The sequence below is a fragment of the Capricornis sumatraensis genome, chromosome 14 (genome assembly GCF_032405125.1).
Source record: "Capricornis sumatraensis isolate serow.1 chromosome 14, serow.2, whole genome shotgun sequence".
In the NCBI taxonomy this organism is placed as follows: Eukaryota; Metazoa; Chordata; class Mammalia; order Artiodactyla; family Bovidae; genus Capricornis; species Capricornis sumatraensis.
The window spans coordinates 47,594,036-47,615,957 of record NC_091082.1 but is presented as its reverse complement, the minus strand read 5'-3'; positions in this window follow the sequence as shown (position 1 = coordinate 47,615,957).

The window sequence follows — 21,922 nt, the reverse complement described above, 5'->3', positions numbered from 1 at the left end:
TGTGTAATTTAGTGTGACCTGGGAACTAATGGAAGTATCATGAACTAAAAAATAGCATAGAAAACTGCACTAGAAAATATCTACGTAAGTGAGACTGCTTTGGACTGCCTAACTCCAGCTTTATAGGATGTCCTCATAAGATGGAAAAATGGATTTTTACAATGGCCAAAGTAATTTTTGCTCACATAAAAAAGTAATATCATAGAGAACTTGCTTTTGAAAGTCAATATAACTTATTTGGGAATTGCTTTTATAGTTCTTTTTCTCTGGATAATATAAAGTATCTGAATATATAGATTCTGGCTATACTTTCTGTCATCTAAGAATGATCAGCATATACTCATGGGTAAAAATCTTCCCCCCTCAACACACTTCCATACTCAGGACCAGCAGGAGAGCTTGCTTCTACCCCTTCTCTATTTTATTTGTTAAAGAGAAGGGCATGAGGTCCCTGCAAATTAACTTAAGAGTGCTGTCTATCATACTTCCTTGCTAATTTCCCAAAAGGAAGAAAACAGCTGTTGCTTGGCCAAATGTCAAAATTTCTGAATTCCAGTGCAGTAAATATACCTGTGAGTGAAAGAGCATATTTTCTTTCCTGTCTAACTAGGGGGGAGGGGGCAGAGGGGGATAGAATTAGATTTACTTTGCTTTAGCAAGAGTCAAGCAAATTTTGCTCTCATCATAATCAGTAGTTCTCCAACTTTAAGGGCTCTGGAACCACTCAGAAAGCTAGTGAAAACGTACAGGGATATTTGACTAAGTAGACTGAGAGAGAGGCCTAGAAGACTGTACTTGAAACAAAATACTACAGGTAGTCCTTGGTCCACACTTTAAGATATCCCATTCCAGAAAGCCCACCACTCAATAGGTATAAACTAAAGAGCTCCAACTGGTCCATGAATGATGGCTTGTTAGTGAAAAGTTTGGCACAAATAGAGATTACTTTCCTTTATCCTCTCCCACTCCTTCTCCCCACCCTTCTGCTTTCCCCCTGGTTTCCTCCTGCTCTGTCTTTGCATTCTCAGCTGTGAATCATGAAAAAGCAAAAGAAAAGTGAAGAAGAAAGGTAAGCAGAAGGGAAGGCCTCACTCCTCTTGACTCTCTGAGCACCAGACTGTCATTTGTTGGTGTCCTCCTTAAATTCAAGAATGTTCCTAAGTCTGGTACTGATACAATTTTCTTATCTTTCAGTTCCATGATTTCTCCTTTCTTTTTCTTTGGCTAAAAGCTTTGGAATATCCACAAGCCAATAAATTGAGAGGTGAAAGGAAATTCCATCTAACACATTTATTACTTGTTAGCAGCTTGGAGAAAGAGTTACTGAAAGAACTGAAGCTGAGAATAAAATAACAGGAAGAAGATTTATTCACTCATTCTTTCACTTATTCTTAACATCCATATTTTTTTTTTGCCAGGGCATAAGAAAATTAAATTGTTTTCATTATTATTAAAGGATTGTTCAAGAAATAATTAAAAATAAAGAAATCAAATCAAATAGAAGACTAAGAAATGTTTTCATAACATCAACTTTGTTTCTCATAATCTAAAGCTGATGGATCTCCCTTTATTTATAAAGAACGTCTTTCCTTAATCCACTCAAGCAATCTTGGATCAACTCATTAAGCTCCTGACCAAAACAAATGAAGATGAGTTACTTTACCTATCTTCAATTCCTCTAAATCAGCAATTCCCAACCTTTCTTGACACCAGGCACTGGTTTTATGGATGACCATTTTTCCATGGATAGAGGGGGATGGTTTCAGGATGATTTGAATCCATTACATTTATTATGCACTGTATGTCTAACCTAATGCCACTGCTGATTTGACAGGAGATACGTGTCCACAGCTTGAAGGTTAGGGACCCCAGCTCTAAATCATTGGTCATTAACATCGTATTCACAGATCCCAAGGAGCCCACTGATAGAATAGAGGGGATTCCTGAACCTGAATGGGGAAAACAAAAACTCATCTTGATTTTTCATTAACTTTGAACTGGTATTTAACACATCTTCTTTTATGATTGTAGGAAATAAATCACAGTAATATCAGCCATACCTGTAGCTATCAGAGATCACTGATATCTTCCTTAACACATTAACAGTTGTACAAACATTAAAACAGTGTTTACATTTATCCCTATGTTAACCTACAACACTTTGCAGACATGCTGATATCTTAACATGTTAACATTAATATATCACAAATTTTCAAATATATCAATATCCGTACTTCAACTGATTTCATTGTAATTCTGTGTTCTTTGTTTCATAGCTATAAAATGGTGTTTTAAAAAGAGGTCCAGAGCATAAGAAAGTTAAAGAACTCCAGCAATAAATTCTCAGTAGTCTAATTCTGTGTCAAATAATGTTTAAACAAGACATATTAGCTTAGGACTCCATACAAACTCCTTAAGTGAGCACAATATTATGCCTTTGAATTTTGAAGGATCATGAATGTGAGAGAAAATTACTCATAGGATATTTCTGCAAACATGTCCATTTCTTTATTAGCTTTTATAATAAGACTAAGTTAATTTCTCTTGGGAATTCAATACCAAAAAAAAACACACCTCTAAATGGATTTTTATGATTCCCTTTATCAAATAACAAGAACTATGTCTGTTTTTTTAGTTATTGTTTTCCTAAGGCTACTAAGATCAGAACTAAATCTAGTACCTGATTTTCCGACAATATATCAGTTTTGATATAAAATTGTCTGTCTTCCCTTAAAATAGTTTGTTATACCGCTTTAGCTAGCCTATGCTATAATTTGGAAAAGACCCTGAAGCTGGGAAAGACTGAAGGCAGAAGGAGAAGGGGATGACAGAAGATGAGATGATTCGATGGCATCACTGACTCAATGGACATGAGTTTGAGAAAGCTCCAGGAGTTGCCGATGGACAGGGAAGCCTGGCATGCTGCAGTCCATGGGGTCGCAGAGAGTAGGACACGACTTGGCGACTGAACAACAACAAATGCTGTAACTTTTAACAACTTAGAGTTGTTAAAACTTTAATCATAAGTTGACATAAAACATTTTTTGAAGTAGGAAAGGTGAGAAAGATGAACAAGTTTTTCTTAACAGTTTTGAAGAAATATTTTAAGTCCTTCCATCTAGATATTTTCTGAGTTCTTTCCTATCCTGGGGAAAAGAAATATATATTCTTTAATATGGTCTTTACTTCCCCCATTTACTTTCTAGACACTTTGAGTCAGTGCTCATGAGCTCTGCAACCCCTAATCATCTGCCAGAAACAAAGGAGCTTCTGCATGGGATGATATAAGTTGTTATGTTACAGGGCCTCAGCAGGCCATGCCCACCACAGAAAAATTCCACCAGTCTTGATAGAAATAAACTGCCCCCAAGACATTCCAGTGATTCAGTTCTCCCACTTTAATGAGCTGTTATGCAAATATTCATGAACTGCAGAAGGACTTTGCCTTATACAGAGTTACACAGGAAACCAGCATCTGATTTCTTAAATCAATGTAATTGCCACCCACCCACTACACTATTTCTCCTTCTCCCAGCCTCACTCCCATCCTCCCCACAGCCCAGGTTTACTCACCTATTCATAGAACACCCCCAGGACTTTCCAAGCTTCCAGAAAAAATATATATATCTCAAAGAAATAAAGGTTCTGAGACAGTGTGAATCCTTGTGGGTCATTTCAAATCAGGAATGAGACTCCTTGAGACTTCACTCTAAGTGAGGCACCCATTGTCTCCACCCACTAAATGTCGACTTTGGCCTGACTCACTGAATTGAGAGGAAGTAATGAGTTTTCTTAGTGAGTTCCTGGTAAAAAATAGAGACAGCTCCAGATGGGAGGTAGATGGGTACCCCCAGGGAAAGCACTCCCTGTGGACAGAAACTCCAAAACATACACAGCAAGACAAGAAAGGAAGCTGGGCCATGCCCAGATAATTCTCAGAGTCAAGAAAACCTTCTAGGCTAGAAAGCTCTTTGGAGGTCAGAAAGCAAGCGATGCTTAGTCTACCCATAGGCCTCTTTGCCAGACCCCATCTTGGCTGAGAGATGTGCACATGCACACGTGGGAGGACCCTGAGATAAACCAAATACAGACTCAGCACCAAGCAAAGCAAGACGATTGGCCAAAGAAAATCTGGAACAAATACCCCAAAAAAGTGATTTAAACTGCCATGAGGCCATGACCCCAAGTTTGCTTGTGTATCTAGATACATACTGTACTATTTTTCCTCCTAATAAACAGTTTACTTATTTCATTACTTTCTGTCTTTGTGGGAATTCTTTTCTGCAAAGCTGAAGGGCCAGGGCCTTGCCACTGACCACTGGCCTAGTGGTTAGGACCAGGTGCTCACAGTGCCATGACCCAACCTTGAACCCTGGCCAGGAACCAAATCCCTGTTTCAAGCCACTGCAAGCCGAGGCCACCAAGACCAAGCTGAGCACTATAACTTCAGTTCTGCCCTTGACCCTCTGAAGACCCCAGACATTACCTTTAGCCATCAGTTTCCCCACATGACTGAGCTCTCCTTAGAGAGTACTCTTGACCTCTTTGGAGCAAAATCCATAACCATAACCCACAGTAGAGCTTGATGTATGGAAGCAAAGGGCAGGAATGATTTTCTGCTTATGGAGTAGTGGTCAATTGTGGAGAAAAAAAAAAAGAGGAGGAAAAAAGGCAAAACAAATCAAAATACTAAGGCTGAAGCTTAATTTCAAAATTGTCCTTGCATAGTATTCTTAAAGTCTATCACAATGATTTGAGTTGTACCTTAGAGTTGTAATTTTCTATAAAAATGCCATCCTTAAATAACTGACAGATGCCTCTCAGGCATTCAGAACACTGAGAAGATGATTAAATCCTTCAACAAAGAGATAGTAAATAGCTACTGCATTGTCAGGCCCTGAAATAGAAATCAGGTGTATTTTAGTTCAATAAAACAAATATGGACAATGTATTGGTCATTTTTTAGAAGTTTAAATATACATCTACCCTAGGACTCAGTAATTCCACCTCCAGGTGCTTGTCCAAGAGAAACAAATACATATGAGCATAAAAATACTTGGACAAGAATGTTCATACCAGCCTTATTCCAAAATCTGGGAACCACCCAAGTGCCATCAATAAGACAATGGAGAATCAACTTTTAGGGTATTCATACAATGGAATGTTAGCAATAAAAGGAGTAAACAGATATCTACAGCAACTTGAACGGCTCATAGGGATTGTTGAAAGCCAAAAATAGGCAAAAGTGAAGTAATGTAAATCAGTAAATGGTTACCTTTGGTGAACTAAGGAGAGGAGCATGAGGAAAACTTTCATGGATAATGAAAAAAATACCGTATCATTATGAGCGGTGGTTACATGGGTATACATAATTGTCAAAATCATGCTGAACATTTCAAATCTTTCCTCCTTGTTTTATGTAAATAAATCTATAAAGAATTATTTCTTCTAGATCATCTGCCCATCTCAAAGAGAAAAGGAGATGAAAAAGAATAGGCATAGTCTTTGTGGTACAACAAGGAAAGACTGATAATGCCCCTCAAAATAAGCAAATTGATCATTACATGAACAGAATGCAGTAATAGAAAATAATAGAGGGACCTCATTAGAGTGGCTGTGGAAGGCCTGAGAAGATAGCCTAAAGAGCCAAAGGCTGAAAAGATATAGCCTTGTAAAGAGCCACAGAGCAGCATTTCAAGTAGAAGAAATGGTGTGTGCAAAGGCCCTAAGGTAAGAGAGGGTGGTGGGTGCAGCAACTGAAGGGGCCAGTGTGGCTGGCACTTAGTGGATATCAGGGAAGCTAGCATGAGGTGAGGCTGGGGAGTAGGCAGGCACCAGAAAATATTGGTTAGAAAGGCCACGAACAAGAGTTTGGATTTTAAATTTCAGAGTACTGGGGAGTTATTGAAGGATTTAATACAGGTGAACATTGCTGAGTCATGTCCAATTCTTGCTAACCCATGGAGTGTAGCCTGCCAGTCTCCTCTCAAAAAGGAAAAGTTAAAATTTTACATCACCTCCTGCTCATTCTGCCTCTGTAACTCAGCTTGCTTCTTGCAAAGCCTGGATCACATATGTCATGTAGTTTCAGAAAGTGGGGTCTCACAATACTATGAACTGGAGCTTATCTCACTCACCCTTGTCCTGCTCTTTGCAATCACCCAGCTCCTGCAAACCCGCTTAATCATGCCTGTCCGTGTATGAAAACTCTGTAACCCCTTTGTTCAGGGCTCAGAGACTGGAGTGTTAATTCCTCTGGGCCTGCCAGTGTAATAAACCCAAGTCCTCCAACTCTCCAAGTGTGGTGTTTGGTTTCTCAAGTACTGGTTTCTGCAACCCTCTCACCAAGGGATTTCCCAGGCAAGAATACTGGAGTGGGTTGCCATTTCCTTCTCCAGGGGATTGTTCCAACTCAGGGATCGAACCTGCATCTCCTGCGTTGCCAGGCGAATTCTTTACCACTGGATCATAAGGGAAGCCCAATACAGGTGAAAAGTGTGATTTATTTATTTTTTTTAAATATCACTCTGGTTGCTGGACTGAAAATGGAGGAACACATGAACTATGTAAACCAATTTCTCTTAAAAGCTATTAAGCTTTTTCAGAATGAATTTAGTTTTCCAATTACATAAAGCTATTTTATTCTATCATATCAGTCTTCGGGGCTTGGGTGTCAAGTGTAAAAGAAGCCTAGCTCTCTACTCCATGAAACCGATTTGTCTTTTTCTGATTATTCCATTTTATCCTTCAGCCCGAAGAGAAAAGTATTCAAATACTCTTGACTACAGAATGAAACTTGTCTGTTAGGAAAATGCACCCTCAATTGTTGCTGGTTGAAACTTCAGGAGAGGGAGCAACAAAGAGCAACTTTAAAAGAAGAAGTTATCCCAATCAGCCAGTCCCAACTGCTGAATCAGTGAGTGTGCATGTGGGGAGAGGCATGGACTTCAAAGCCAGATTACACTCTCAAGTATTCTGCAGCTATCTTTTTTTTAAAGCCTAGGTTAGCAGAAAAGAAAAAAGCAATGCTCTCATCTCTTCTCCCCCGCACCCCATCCTCCAACCTCATCAAGAGGACACAGCCCAACCTACAAAACTAACATGGAAAACAGCCATCAGACCTGCAGCTAAGAAGCCCCAGAGACAGTTATTTCATTCACTAAGGACTCTGCAAACACGCTCAGGTTTTCTGACGACGCACTACTTGGAACAATGAATAAGATTCCACCCCTGTGGGGTTGCCTGCCTAAACAAAAAGTAAAAGTTGACAAATAGAGGGAAAGAATGACGAGCTCAGGTAGCATCTATCTTCAGTGGAAATCAATGCTCAGCAAACCGTGAGGTGGGAAAATACTACCTAATGGGAGCGATCAAAAGAAAAAGCTTCAGCTGTTCAGCTTGTTTTCAGCCTGTCAGCTGAAGCAGGTGTCTTCTCTCAAAAATCCGCAGAGCAGGGAATACCCATGGTGACCCCCGCCTCTTCCTCCCACTCGGAGAGAGAATTCTGACTTGAGAAGAAACAGATTTCTCCAGTATCTTGAAAGCACTGAAATTTAAAACAAAAAAATGAAACACACACAGGTGAAAAGAACAATGAGGCAGTCTAATCGAGTTACAAGCAGGAAAAAAAAAAAAAAAAAAAAAAACAGGCAAGTCAGGGAAAATGAGCTCTAATTATAAGCACATTTGGAAACTGATGCCAGCACCCAATTCTGGCCAGATATACTTCTTTTTCCAGCAAGCCATCAACCAAGGATCTTCGTTTTCTCAATTATGATATTGTCCAAGCCCAAGTCATTCGAGTGAATTAAGTCCTAGACACAGTACATGCCAGTAGGTTTACCCCTAAAACCAACTGTTGATTTATTTACTATTGATATCTGTGGTCTTCTCTCCCTGCTTTCTCGCTTCATATGCAATTCTTTTTAAATTTAAATATTGTCTCTCAGTTAACTTTTGATTCCAACAGACTCTTGGAAAATCCTTAACACTCTAACTTAAAATGTGAAGTTAAAAAAAAATAAAGGCATGGTGAGACATCACCACACACCTGTTAAAAAGGCTAAAATAAAAATTATATTGATAATATCAACTTTTATCAAGTATCCAGAACAGATGGATCTCTCATCTATTGGTGGTAAGAATAAAAACTGAAACAATCATTCCAAAAAAAAAAAATAAAGTCAGTATGTTGCTGTTAGGATGGCTCAGTGGTAAAGAATCTGCTTGCCGATGCATGATACTCGGTTTCAATCCCTGAGTCAAGAAGCTCCCTGGAGAAGGAAATGGCAACCCACTCCAGGATTCTTGCCCAGAGAATCCCATGGACAGAGGAGCCTGGCACACTACAGTCTGTATCTTGCAAACAGTCAGACACGGCTTAGCAACTCAGTTCAGTTCAGTCACTCAGTGGTGTCCGACTCTTTGCGACCCCATGAATTGCAGCACGCCAGGCCTCCCTGTCCATCACCAACTCCCCGGAGTTCACCCAAACTCATGTCCATCAAGTCGGAGATGCCATCCAGCCCTCTCATCCTCTGCTGTCCCCTTCTCCTCCTGCCCCCAATCCCTCCCACCATCAAAGCCTTTTCCAAATGAGTCAGCTCTTTGCATGAGGTGGCCAAAGTACTGGAGTTTCAGCTTTAGCATCATTCCTTCTGAAGAACACCCAGGACTGATCTCCTTTAGAATGGACTGGTTGGATCTCCTTGCAGTCCAAGGGACTCTCAAGAGTCTTCTCCAACACCACAGTTCAAAAGCATCAATTCTTCCGTGCTCAGCTTTCTTTACAATCCAACTCTCACATCTATACATGACCACAGGAAAAACCATAGCCTTGACTAGATGGACCTTTGTTGGCAAAGAAATGTCTCTGCTTTTTAATGTGCTATCTAGGTTGCTCATAACTTTCCTTCCAAGGAGTAAGCATCTTTTAATTTCATGGCTGCAATCACCACCTGCAGTGATTTTGGAGCCCCCAAAAATAAAGTGTGAAACTGTTTCCACTGTTTCCCCATCTATTTTCCATGAAGTGATGAGACCAGATGCCATGATCTTTGTTTTCTGAATGTCGAGCTTTAAGCCAACTTTTTCCCTCTCCTCTTTTACTTTCATCAAGAGTCTCTTCAGTTCCTCTTCACTTTCTGCCATAAGGGTGGTGTCATCTGCATATCTGAGGTTGTGGATATTTCTCCCGGCTTAGCAACTAAACAACAATAAACTTAAAACATGATGTTTAAACTCGGTATACTTAAATTCAAAGTATTTTGATTTTAACTAAGGGAAAAACATGTTAAATACTGCTTGTTTTGATTTAGAACCCAAGCACCTCCAAAAGATTCTAAAATGAACACAAGATAATATCTTAAAAGTTACTAGAGCAGCCAAGCATTCAGGAAGCCTCCATACCTCTTTCAGGAAAGGTGAAGCCAGTGGCGTTGGAGGAGGTCACGGAGAGGACAGGGCCATCAGCTGACCCAGGAGCTAGGTCCGGACAAGCTGAGCCTTCTCACCGTCTCTGAGCCTTGGAGCATATATCGGCCCACCATTCCCACAGCTGGAACTGTTTTCAAAGATGCAGCCTTGGGAGGGTTAAGTGTTATTGAGACCATCTGGATTAAATATGTGACTGAACGTCATTGAGGCCTCAAAAACTTTTTTAAAAATATATTCTTAAATATATATATTCTTGTATTTGTGATAGTTTTGTTAATTTGCTTTGTTCTTTTTTAATTGGAGGATAATTGCTTTACAATGTTGTGTTGGTTTCTGCCATACAACAACACAAATCAACCATAAAATATATATGGGGTTTCCTAAGTGGCGCAGTGGTAAAGAATCTGCCTGCCAATGCAGGAGACACAGGTTCTATCCCTGCATCAGCCAGAGTCCCTGGAGGAGAGATGGCAACCCACTCCAGTATTCTTGCCTGGAGAGTCCCGTGAACAGAGGAGCCTGGCGATGTCAGTGCTGCTCTCTCAATTCGTCCCGCCCTCTCAGTGTGGCTGAGCAGGAAGGCAGGCTCTGGGAAGTAACTGACAACCACACAGGGAAAACAACCCAAGAGGAAGCCAACATGGTAGGAAGCAGAAGGAAAGGTCCCCTAGCACCCACCTGGGCTGTAAAATCATGAGACAGGGTGTTCAGGGCTGATGCACTGGAGTGACCCTGAGGGATGGGATGAGGAGGGAGGTGGGAGAGAAGGTCAGGATGGGGAACACATGTACACCCATGGCTGATTCATGTGAATGTATGGTAAAAACCACCACAATATTGTAAAGTAAATAGCCTCCAATTAAAAAAAAATCAATACAAACCCTGAAGTCTACCCTCACTGTGACCTTACCAATATGTGAAAGAATCACACTGTATTTTCTAAGGACATCTGAGTCTGGGAATGCTGCAAACTTGCTGGTAAACCATCCTGATACAGACAGTCAGCATTAAGCAGAGGATTTTTTTGAGCTCCTTCTATGTGTCAGACACCACCCGAGGCCCTGGGTCCACAGTGGTGAAAAGAAAAGGAACTCTCCCTTATGGAGTATACAGTCCAGTGGGGAAGACACTCTCTACCTACACAAATATTATTCAGAAAATTCGACTGTGCAAATGCTGGGAACCAGAGTCACTGATAACTAGGGGGTCTAACAGAGTCTGAGAAATCAGAGAAGGTTTTCCTGAAGAAAGTGATGTTTAAGCTGAGACCTGAGAGCAAATGGGAGTTGTTCCAAGTCAAGATTGTATGTGTGGAAAGCTGACGGGAACGGAGTAATGGTTGGTAATTTCCAGGTAAAGGGATGGCCTGGAGGCAGCAAGAAACTGTCATCTGTCATATTTAGGGAACTGATAACCATCAGGTACTGCTTGGAGTGGGCTTTGCTGGTGGCTCAATGATATAGGATCTGCCTGCCAAGGCAGGAGATGCAGGTTCCATCTCTGGGTCGGGAAGATCCCCTGGGAAAAGAAATGGCAACCCGCTGCAATATTTTTACCTGGGAAATCCCATTGACAGAGGAGCCTGGTAGGCTACACTCCATGGGGTTGCAAAAGAGTCAGTAGGAACTTAGCAACTAAACAACAACAACTGCTTGTAGCAGAGAGCCTGGGAGATTCACTTGGGGCTGGAGGATAATAATCGTGTAGCTACATGCGTAGCTTGAGGCCAGAGCAGTAGGTAAGCCGTGTTACAAATGTGAAGCTAGGGCTTCCGTGGTGACTCAGTGGTAAGGAGTCTGCCTGCCAATTCAGGAGACAGGGTTCAATCCCTGGTCCGGGAGGCTCCCACGTGCCGTGGAGCAGTTAGGCCCATGTACCACAACTCCTGAGCCTGTGCTCCAGAGCCAGGGAGGTGAAACTACCGAGCCTGTACACCCTAGAACCTGTGGTCTGCAATAAGAGAAGCCACTGCAATGAGAAGCTCGTGTACCACAACTAGAAAGTAGCCCCCACTTGCTACAACTAGAGAAAAATCCGTGCAGCAACAAAGACCCAGCACAGCCAAAAATAAAAAGTAAATAAAATTAAATATTAAAAAAAAAAAGAATTTGAGGCTAAATTCTTAAGTCAGTAAAAAGCCATGGGAAAGGAGTGAGTGGTACAGCCAGGTATATGATTTTAAAAGAATATTTTTTTAGGAGGGTGATGAATGGATGGATGGAGTTCAAGAGTGCAGCAGAAAGGCAGGCCTTAAAGGACCAGGAAGGGAAAATATACAAAGGGATGGAAAGCATATAAATGGTGGATTGATAATGGGTTGGATGGGGTGAAGAACTAGTCATCAGCAATGTCCCCTACATCTCTGGCCTGGGCAAGAAGGGAGAAGGCAAGGCTGTTTACTGAAATTCAGGACAGGGAAAGTAGAGGAGGTGACAAGCAGGGGGAGGAGGTACACGAGAGACCAAAAAAGTGACTCTCTTTGTAGAAAACTACGCTGGTCAATGATTCAAGCAGGCTCTGGGGACCTAATTTACAGCAGTGAATCCAGGTAGTTAGAAGAGTCAGACACAGAACTGAGCCCCCAAGATCAACACACACAAATGACCCTTGTGGTTTTCCAACTGACTCAGCGACTCAGCTGCATGTGGGGACCCACCGTGTGCTGCACATCCTCTTTCCTGAAGATCATCAAGATGACCAGAGCACAGGGACTCTGCACTGCTGAGATGACTGGAAGTGATCTTCAGTGAGGTCAAAAACTAACGTCGAACCTAAAAAAGGCTTCTGTCCTGCTGCCTGGGTTTCTCACGCTCAGTGCAGTTTATGTCTCTCCATGAAGAGGCACATCATTTGGACAATCATAGTTCATTCTGTTTCAAAGGGCACCACTGGCCTTTTCAGCATGTGGTTGTTCACTGGCCCTGCTGTTCAGGTCCACACAGGAAAACAGAGCAGCCCTATAAAATGCCTTGGGTGTATCCACTGCTGCTGCTGCTGCTGCTGCTAAGTCGCTTCAGTCCCACTCTGTGAGACCCCATAGACGGCAGCCCACCAGGCTCCCCTGTCCCCGGGATTCTCCAGGCAAGAACACTGGAGTGGGTTGCCATTTCCTTCCCCAATGCATGAAAGTGAAAAGTGAAAGTGAAGTCACTCAGTCCTGTCCAACTCTTAGCGACTCCATGGACTGCAGCCCACCAGGCTCCTTGGTCCATGGGATTTTCCAGGCAAGAGTACTGGAGTCGGGTGCCATTGCCTTCTCCAGTGTATCCACTGGCAATGATTAAATAACATGTGCATACTGTCAACTGGGGAAAATCTATGTCACTTATATTTGCTGCTGTATATAGTTAATAACTACTGCTGCTGCTGCAAAGTCGCTTCAGTCGTGTCCAACTCTGTGTGACCCCATAGACGGCAGCCCATCAGGCTCCCTCGTCCCTGGGATTCTCCAGGCAAGAACACTGGAGTGGGTTGCCATTTCCTTCTCCAAGGCATGGAAGTGAAAAGTGAAAGTGAAGTCACTCAGTCGTGTCCGACTCTTAGCAACCCCATGGACTGCTGCCTACTAGACTCCTCCATCCATGGGATTTTCCAGGCAAGAGTACTGAAGTGGGTCGCCAGTGCCTTCTCTACTGATCACTATATAGAAGGTACAGGGACATGCAAGTGACCTGAATTATATTTTCCTTGAGAAGGAAAGGATTAAAAACAACCATCAACTGTGTTAAAGTGTTACAAAATTCCTCTAACCAAGCCACCTAAAAGGAGTGCCCTTATTTATTGTATATGTTATTTGGTCTCTGATTGGATTTTGGTAGTGGCTAGGGAGGGAAACAGGTTCTGGGTTTTGGCTTTTCTTTTGTCCTTTTTTTTTTCTTTCTTTTGAAGTGCATGAGAGGCACACAATGAGTAGTTGTCTTCCTGGGAGAAGATATCTATCAAACAAAAAACAAACAATCATAAAAACCTCTGTTCACACTACTACATACAAAATAGATAAACAAGAATTTGCTGTATAGCACAGGGAACTAAACTCAATATCTTGTAATAACCTATAATGGAAAAGAATCTGAGAAAGAATATATACGTATGTAAACATATGTGTATATACATACATACATACATGCATATATGTATATATAACCAAATCACTTTGCCTCACACCTGAAACTAATACAATACTGTAAATCAATTATTCTTCCATTTAAAGAAAAGAATCATTAAAAAAAAATCTTTTATTGTCCAATAGCTATAACCATAGCATTATAAGACAGAGAAGGATGTCTGACTGATTGATTTCTCAAACAATACTCACTATTTTCCTCTTTCTGAATAATCTGTATAATCTCTGGCAATTATGGTAAAAAAAAAACAGAACCAGAGCTGACAAGATGAATCATCAATCCCCCTAATTGTCTAGCAGTTGACAGAAGTTACCAAAATCAAGAGCCCTTGTTCGTTATAAGGATTTTTGAAACCTCAACCAAAACCTATCTATCTTCAGACCAGACCACAGTACAACGCCAGGAAATGCGTTTTCACTGGGGCTGGGGGGAGGGTGGAAGGGTTCACACAAAAGCACTTGCTTTTATTCTGGAAGAAAAGGATCATTTGTTCACTCAGAATGAGAACTCAGACAGGTAGGCCAGCAGAAGGAGCAGTTAGGACCAGGAAGGTTGATTTTGACAACTGGTTCATCATATATTGACTTCCCGGGTGGCTCAGAGGTAAAGTGTCTGTCTGCGATGCAGGAGGCCCGGGTTCGATCTCTGGGTTGGGAAGATCCCCTGGAGAAGGAAATGGCAATCCACTCCAGGACTATTGCCTGGAAAATCCCATGGACAGAGGAGCCTGGTAGGCTACAGCTCATGCGGTCGCGAAGAGTCGGACAGGACTGAGCGACTTCACTTTCACTTTCACTTTCATCATATATTAGAGAAGCAGAGGTTAGTTCCCTGAAGTGAAGTCTTGGAGGATCACTGAAAGTGCACTTGGAAGGGGCATGAAGAAATCATGAAAAGTGCTGTCCAGGCAGGAAAGTGGCGGTGGAAGGGGGCAGAGCCAAGGTCCTCTCTTTGCATGTTTTACTTTGGACATTGTGCCCATGTTCCCTTCCTTCAATACCCACGGACACTCATCCTTGTTCCTCAGACCCTCCCAGGGCACAAGCACTTGGCCTGTGAATTCCCTGCGTGACTCTGAGCTGGGTGAGCCTCCTATATCCCTTTTCCTAACACAAGGGATCGAAAGAATTGGAGAGAAGGTACATCTATATTGCTTACGCCGTGGCTACCTTAATTAATAGGGGCATTTATACATTGGATTGACCTACAAAAACCCTTTCTCTCTGCACACAAGGAAGGCTGCAAGAAACAGCCCAGGTCCAGGGAGTGTTCTTGAAAGTCCAGATAGGTTCTGACCCTGACTACCAGCCCAGGGCACCACCCTCTCTTTCTCTCTGCCCATCTCGGGTCTGTTCTCTCTACAAGTTCCATTTGTAGCCAGGAGGAGGTGGGGGATGGTTGGCTTTGACAGGATGAATAATTTCTGAGTTATGTTGCTTCTTAGTGACGCTATTAAAGTTTCATTAAGGGGAAATATCACAACTACTGACTGAAGTGAAAGTGAATGTGAAGTTGCTCAGTCATGTCCCACTCTTTGCGACCCCGTGGATTGTAGCCTACCAGGCTCCTTTGTCTATATTTTCCAGGCAATAGTACTAGAGTGGATTGCCATTTCCTTCTCCAGGGGATCTTCCCAACCCAGGGATTGAACCTGGGTCTCCCGCTTTGTAGACAGACGCTTTACTGTCTGAGCCACCAGGGAAGTCTAAGGAGATCTTAAAAGGATTTGTTGGCCCCATCCGTTAATTTGTGCCCTAACCTTCCCCTACCCATGAACCATCTGCTCAGCCTTAGCCAGAGAGGGGTCAACTTCTCACTTCTTGCACACCAAGAATGTTACTGCCCCTTGCCTTTGGCCGAGTCTCTCCACCAGGTCCACTCCTGTCCATCCTTCAAGGAATGCGAGTCCAACTCTTGACTCATACCTTCTTTGGAAATGGCTGTTAACTTTTCATCCCATAATGATGTCCCCTTCCTGTAATTCAGAGCAAAGGTGATCTAAAACTTTTACATTTTCTTGGCCTTTAGCAAGCCTGGGACTGCCTTGGTTCCACTCCTTTTGTGGTCAACTAACCTTTTATATGTAAATTCTGTCTTACCAACTTGGCTATAAGCTAAAGACTTGAAATGCAGCATCTAGCACAGTGCTGATTGTTTAAGGGCATTTGGTAATAGCTAAAAGTAAATGTTACTATGAGGAGATGATCAAATCCAGTCATCTCATTTTGCAAATAAAATATAAAATGAGGTAATTTTCCCAAAGTCACTGTGACAAACAGAAATCAGTCTGAAGCCTACCCCCCTTTACCAATCCATGTCTCTAAATTGCTGATTTATACCCATGTACAAAGAATAAAGAATCTAGAATGCAGATAATAAAGACAGCTGTCATTCAATCCAGTTAGAATCCTGTATCTATAAAAGATTACTACTTGAACATCACTTACAAATGAATGGGGAGAAAACAAGGTGCCATCATCCTGAATAACCAAGACGGTTTATGGAAAGGGGCTGAGGAGCTGACCTCCCCCAGTCAGAATCAGCCCTCTTGGGTAGGCTGTGTCCTCTCATATAGTTACTCTATTTACAAGACTAAGAAATGACTTTCCTCCAATACCATTTCTGTCATTTTTGATCAAATGTAAAGATTTAAAGGTGTTTTAACACCCCTTAGACATATGCAGAGGTGTGGGTAGGAAATTTTATGTTGGTGTTTGTAATGGCACACTGAAAGCTCAGTAAAATGATGTGAACATCACCTTGACTACCTATTATTTTTATGCCAATAAAAAAGCTTTCAGTTTCCACACGACTCTTCATCTTGCCTTACGGCATTGATTTCTACTCCTTGCTCAAGTTTTCTCACGTGACTGTGTCTTTTGATAATATGCTATACTTTGTTACCAACATCCTCAAGTGAGTCCCTGTATAAAGTCTCTAATCGTTCTTCTCTTCTCCTTTTCTTAAACTCATTCCAACCAGACATTAGTCCTCATAACCCCACCACACCTGCTCTCATCAAAGTCCTCGGTGACCCCCACTTTGCTGGTTCCCTTGATCAGTTCTCAGCAATTCACATCTCTCACCATAATTGGCCTATCAGAAGCATTTGATGTAGTAGGTCATTCCTACTCCTTGATATATTTTTTTGTCACCTGCTTTCTAGGACCCCAAACTCTAGTTTCCTCCTACATCATGGGTCATTCCTTCTCCACCTCCTTCATTGGTTCCTTCTCTTCTTCCCAGCCTCTTAATGCTGGAGCATCTATCCCAAGATTGAGCCTTTGGTCCTCTGTTCTTCTCTGTCAACAGTGACTTACCCGGTGTCATAATTTTAAACAGTTCCTAAAGGCCGGGCCTCCCAGATTTCTATACCCAGTGCAGACCTCTCTCCTGAACTCTAGAATCACACTTCCACAACTGCCCACTTCATAGTTACACTTAGAATACAACAGAAACAGAATCCTTCATCACCTCTCAAACCTGAACCCTTAATCTTTCCCTTGAGATATCTCCACCTTAGTTTACTGTGACTCCATCCTTCCGGCTGTTCAGATCAAAAATTTTGAGGCCCTATATTCCCAATGCCCTGATTCCTGGTCACTTGGATCATTGCCATACCTCTTTTTTTCAATTATTTATGTATTTAAATTGGAGAATAATTACTTTACAATATTGTAGTGGTTTTTGCCATACTTTGACATGAATCAGCAATGGGTATATATGCGTCCCCATCCTGAACCCCTCCCACCTCTCTCCACATCCCATCCCTCAGGGTTGTACCAGTGCACCAGCTTTGAGTGTCCTGTCTTATGCATCAAACTTGGACTGGTGATCTATTTCACATATGGTAATATACATGTTTCAATGCTGTTCTCTCAAATCATCCTACTCTTACCTTCTCCCACAGAGTCCAAAACTCTGTTCTTATATCTGTGTCTCTTTTGCCATCTCGCATATAGTATCATCGTTACCATTTTTCTAAATTCCGTATATATGTGTTCATTTCGGTTCAGTCACTCAGTCATGTCCAATTCTTTGCGACCCCATGAATCGCAGCATGCCAGGCCTCCATGTCCATCACCAACTCCTGGAGTTTACCCAAATTCATGTCCATTAAGTCGGAGATGCCATCCAGCCATCTCATCCTGTGTTGTCCCCATCTCCGCCTGTCCCCAATCCCTCCCAGCATCAGAGTCTTTTCCAATGAGTCAACTCTTCACATGAGGTGGTCAAAGTATTGGAGTTTCAGCTTTAGCATCATTCCTTCCAATGAACACCCAGGACTGAACTCCTTTAGAATGGACTGGTTGGATCTCCTTGCAGTCCAAGGGACTCTCAAGTGTCTTCTCCAACAACGCATTTCAAAAGCATCAATTCTTTGGTGCTCAGTTTCTTCACAGTCCAACTCTCACATCCATACATGACCACTGGAAAAACCATAGCCTTGACTAGATGGACCTTTGTTGGCAAAGGAATGTCTCTGCTTTTGAATATGCTATCTAGCTTGCTCATAACTTTCCTTTCAAGGAGTAAGCATCTTTAAATTTCATGGCTGCAGTCACCATCTGCAGTGATTTTGGAGCCCAAAAAAATAAAGTCTGACACTGTTTCCACTGTTTCCCCATCTATTTCCCATAGAGTGATGGGACCAGAGGCCATGATCTTTGTTTTCTGAATGTTGAGGTTTAAGCCATCTCTCTTATTCTCCTCTTTCACTTTCATCCAGAGGCTCTTCAGTTCCTCTTCACTTTCTGCCATAAGGGTGGTGTCATCTGCATAGCTGAGGTTATTGATATTTCTCCCAGCAATCTTGATTCCAGCTTGTGTTTCTTCCAGTCCAGCATTTCTCATGATGTCCTCTGCATATAAGTTAAATAAGCAGAGTGACAATATACAGTCTTGACATACTCCTTTTCCTATTTGGAACCAGTCTGTTATTCCATGTCCAGTTCTAACTGTTGCTTCCTGACCTGCATATAGGTTTCTCAAGAGGCAGGTTAGGTGGTCTGGTATGCCTGTCTCTTTAAGAATTTTCCACAGTTTATTGTGATCCACACAGTCAAAGCTTTGGCATAGCCAATAAAGCAGAAATAGATCTTTTTCTGGAACTCTCTTGCTTTTTCGATGATCCAGTGGATGTTGGCAATTTGATCTCTGGTTCCTCTGCCTTTTCTAAAACCAGCTTGAACATCTGGAAGTTCAAAGTTCATGTATTGCTGAAGCCTGGCTTGGAGAATTTTGAGCATTACTTTACTAGTGTGTGAGATGAGTGCAATTGTGCAGTAGTTTGAGCATTCTTTGGCATTGTCTTTCTTTGGGATTGGAATGAAAACTGACCTTTTCCAGTCCTGTGGCCACTGCTGAGTTTTCCAAATTTGCTGGCATATTGAGTGCAGCACTTTCACAGCATCATCTTTCAGGATTTGAAATAGCTCCACTGGAATTCCATCACCTCCACTAGCTTTGTTCATAATGATGCTTTCTAAGGCCAACTGGACTTCACATTCCAGGATGTCTGGCTCTAGATGAGTGATCACACCATCGTGATTATCTGGGTCATGAAGATATTTTTTGTACAATTCTTCTGTGTATTCTTGCCAACTTGTCTTAATATCTTCTGCTTCTGTTTGGCCCATACCATTTCTGTCCTTTATCGAGCCCATCTTTGCATGAAATGTTCCCTTGGTATCTCTCATTTTCTTGAAGAGATCTCTAGTCTTTCCCATTCTGTTCTTTTCCTCTATTTCTTTGCATTGATCGCTGAAGATGGCTTTCTTATATCTTCTTGCTATTCTTTGGAATTCTGCATTCAGATGCTTATTTCTTTCCTTTTCTCCTTTCCCTTTCACTTCTCTTCTTTTCACAGCTATTTGTAAGGCATCCCCAGACAGCCATTTTGCTTTTTTGCATTTCTTTTCCATGGGGATGGTCTTGAAACCTGTCTCCTGTACAATGTCATGAACCTCCGTACATAGTTCATCAGGCACTCTTATCTATCAGATCTAGTCCCTTAAATCTATTTCTCACTTCCACTGTATAATAATAAGGGATTTTATTTAGGTCATACCTGAATGGTCTAGTGGTTTTCCCTACTTTCTTCAATTTAAGTCTGAATTTGGCAATAAGGAGTTCATGATCTGAGCCATAGTCAGCTCCCGGTCTTGTTTTTGCTGACTGTATAGAGCTTCTCCATCTTTGGCTGCAAAAAATATAATCAATCTAATTTTGGTGTTGACCATCTGGTGATGTCCATGTGTAGAGTCTTCTCTTGTGTTGTTGGAAGTGGGTGTTTGCTATGACCAGTGCGTTCTCTTGGCAAAACTCTATTAGCCTTTGCCCTGCTTCATTCTGTATTCCAAGGCCAAATTTGCCTGTTACTCCAGATGTTTCTTGACTTCCTACTTTTGCATTCCAGTCCCCTATAATGAAAAGGACATCTTTTTTGGTGTTAGTTCTAAAAGGTCTTGTAGGTCTTCATAGATATGTGTAATATGCTGTATTGGTGTTTTTCTTTCTGACTTACACTTACACTCTGTGTAATAGGCTCCCTTTTCATTCACTTCATTAGAACTGATTCAAATTCGTTCTTTTTAATAGCTGATAATACTCCGTTGTGTATATATACCACAGCTTTCTTATCCATTGTCTGCCAATGGACATCTAGGTTGCTTCCATGTCCTGGCTATTATGAACAGTGCTGCAATGAACATTGGGGTACACATGTCTCTTTCACTTCTGGTTTTCTCAGTGTGTGTGCCCAGCAGTGGGATTGCTAGGTTGTATGGCACTTCTATTTCCAGTTTTTTGAGGAATATCCACACTGTTTTCCATAGTGGTTGTACAAATATGCGTTTCCACCAACAGTGTAAGAGGGTTCCCTTTTCTCCACACCCTCTCCAGCATTTATTGTTTGTAGACTTTTTGATAGCAGCCTTTCTGACCAGTATGAGATGGTTCCGCACTGTGGTTTTGATCTGCATTTCTCTGATAATGAGTGATGTTGAGCATCTTTTCATGTGTTTGTTAGCCATTTGTATGTCTTCTTTGGAGAAATGCCTGTTTAGTTCTTTGGCCCAGTTTTTGATTAGGTTGTTTATTCTTCTGGTATTGAACTGCATGAGCTGCTTATATATTTTTTAGATTAATTCTTTGTCAGTTGCTTGCACTCATCTCACACGCTAGTAAAGTAATGCTCAAAATTCTCCAAGCTAGGCTTCAGCAATACGTGAACCATGAACTTCCTGATGTTCAAGCTGGTTTTAGAAAAGGCAGAGGAACCAGAGATCAAATTGCCAACATCCGCTGGATCATTGAAAAAGCAAGAGAGTTCCAGAAAAACATCTGTTTCTGCTTTATTGACTATGCCAAAGCCTTTGACTGTGTGGATCACAATAAACTGTGGAAAATTCTGAAAGAGATGGGAAAACCAGACCACCTGACCTGTCTCTTGAGAAATCTGTATGCAGGTCAGGAAGCAACAGTTAGAACTGAACATGGAACAACAGACTGGATCCAAATAGGAAAAGGAGTATGTCAAGGCTGTATATTGTCACCCTGCTTATTTAACTTATATGCAGAGGACATCATGAGAAATGCTGGACTGGAAGAAACACAAGCTAGAATCAAGATTGCTGGGAGAAATATCAATAACCTCAGATATGCAGATGACACCACCCTTATGGCAGAAAGTGAAGAGGAGCTAAAAAGCCTCTTGATGAAAGTAAAAGAGGAGAGTGAAAAAGTTGGCTTAAAGCTCAACATTCAGAAAATGAAGATCATGGCATCTGGTCCCATCACTCCATGGGAAATAGATGGGGAAACAGTGGAAAGAGTGTCAGACTTTATTTTTTTGGGCTCCAAAATCACTGCAGGTGGTGACTGCAGCCATGAAATTAAAAGACGCTTACTCCTTGGAAGAAAAGTTATGAGCAAGCTAGATAGCATGTTCAAAAGCAGAGACATTACTTTGCTGACTAAGGTCCATCTAGTCAAGGCTATGGTTTTTCCAGTAGTCATGTATGGATGTGAGAGTTGGACTGTGAAGAAAGCTGAGCACCAAAGAATTGATGCTTTTGAATTGTGTTGTTGGAGAAGACTCTTGAGAATCCCTTGGACTGCAAGGAGATCCAACCAGTCCATTCTGAAGGAGATCAATCCTGGGATTTCTTTGGAAGGAATGATGCTAAAGCTGAAACTGCAGTACTTTGGTCACCTCATGCGAAGAGTTGACTCATTGGAAAAGACTTTGATGGTGGGAGGGATTGGGGGCAGGAGGATGAGATGGCTGGATGGCATCACCAACTCAATGGACGCGAGTCTGAGTGAACTCCGGGAGATGGTGATGGACAGGGAGGCCTGGC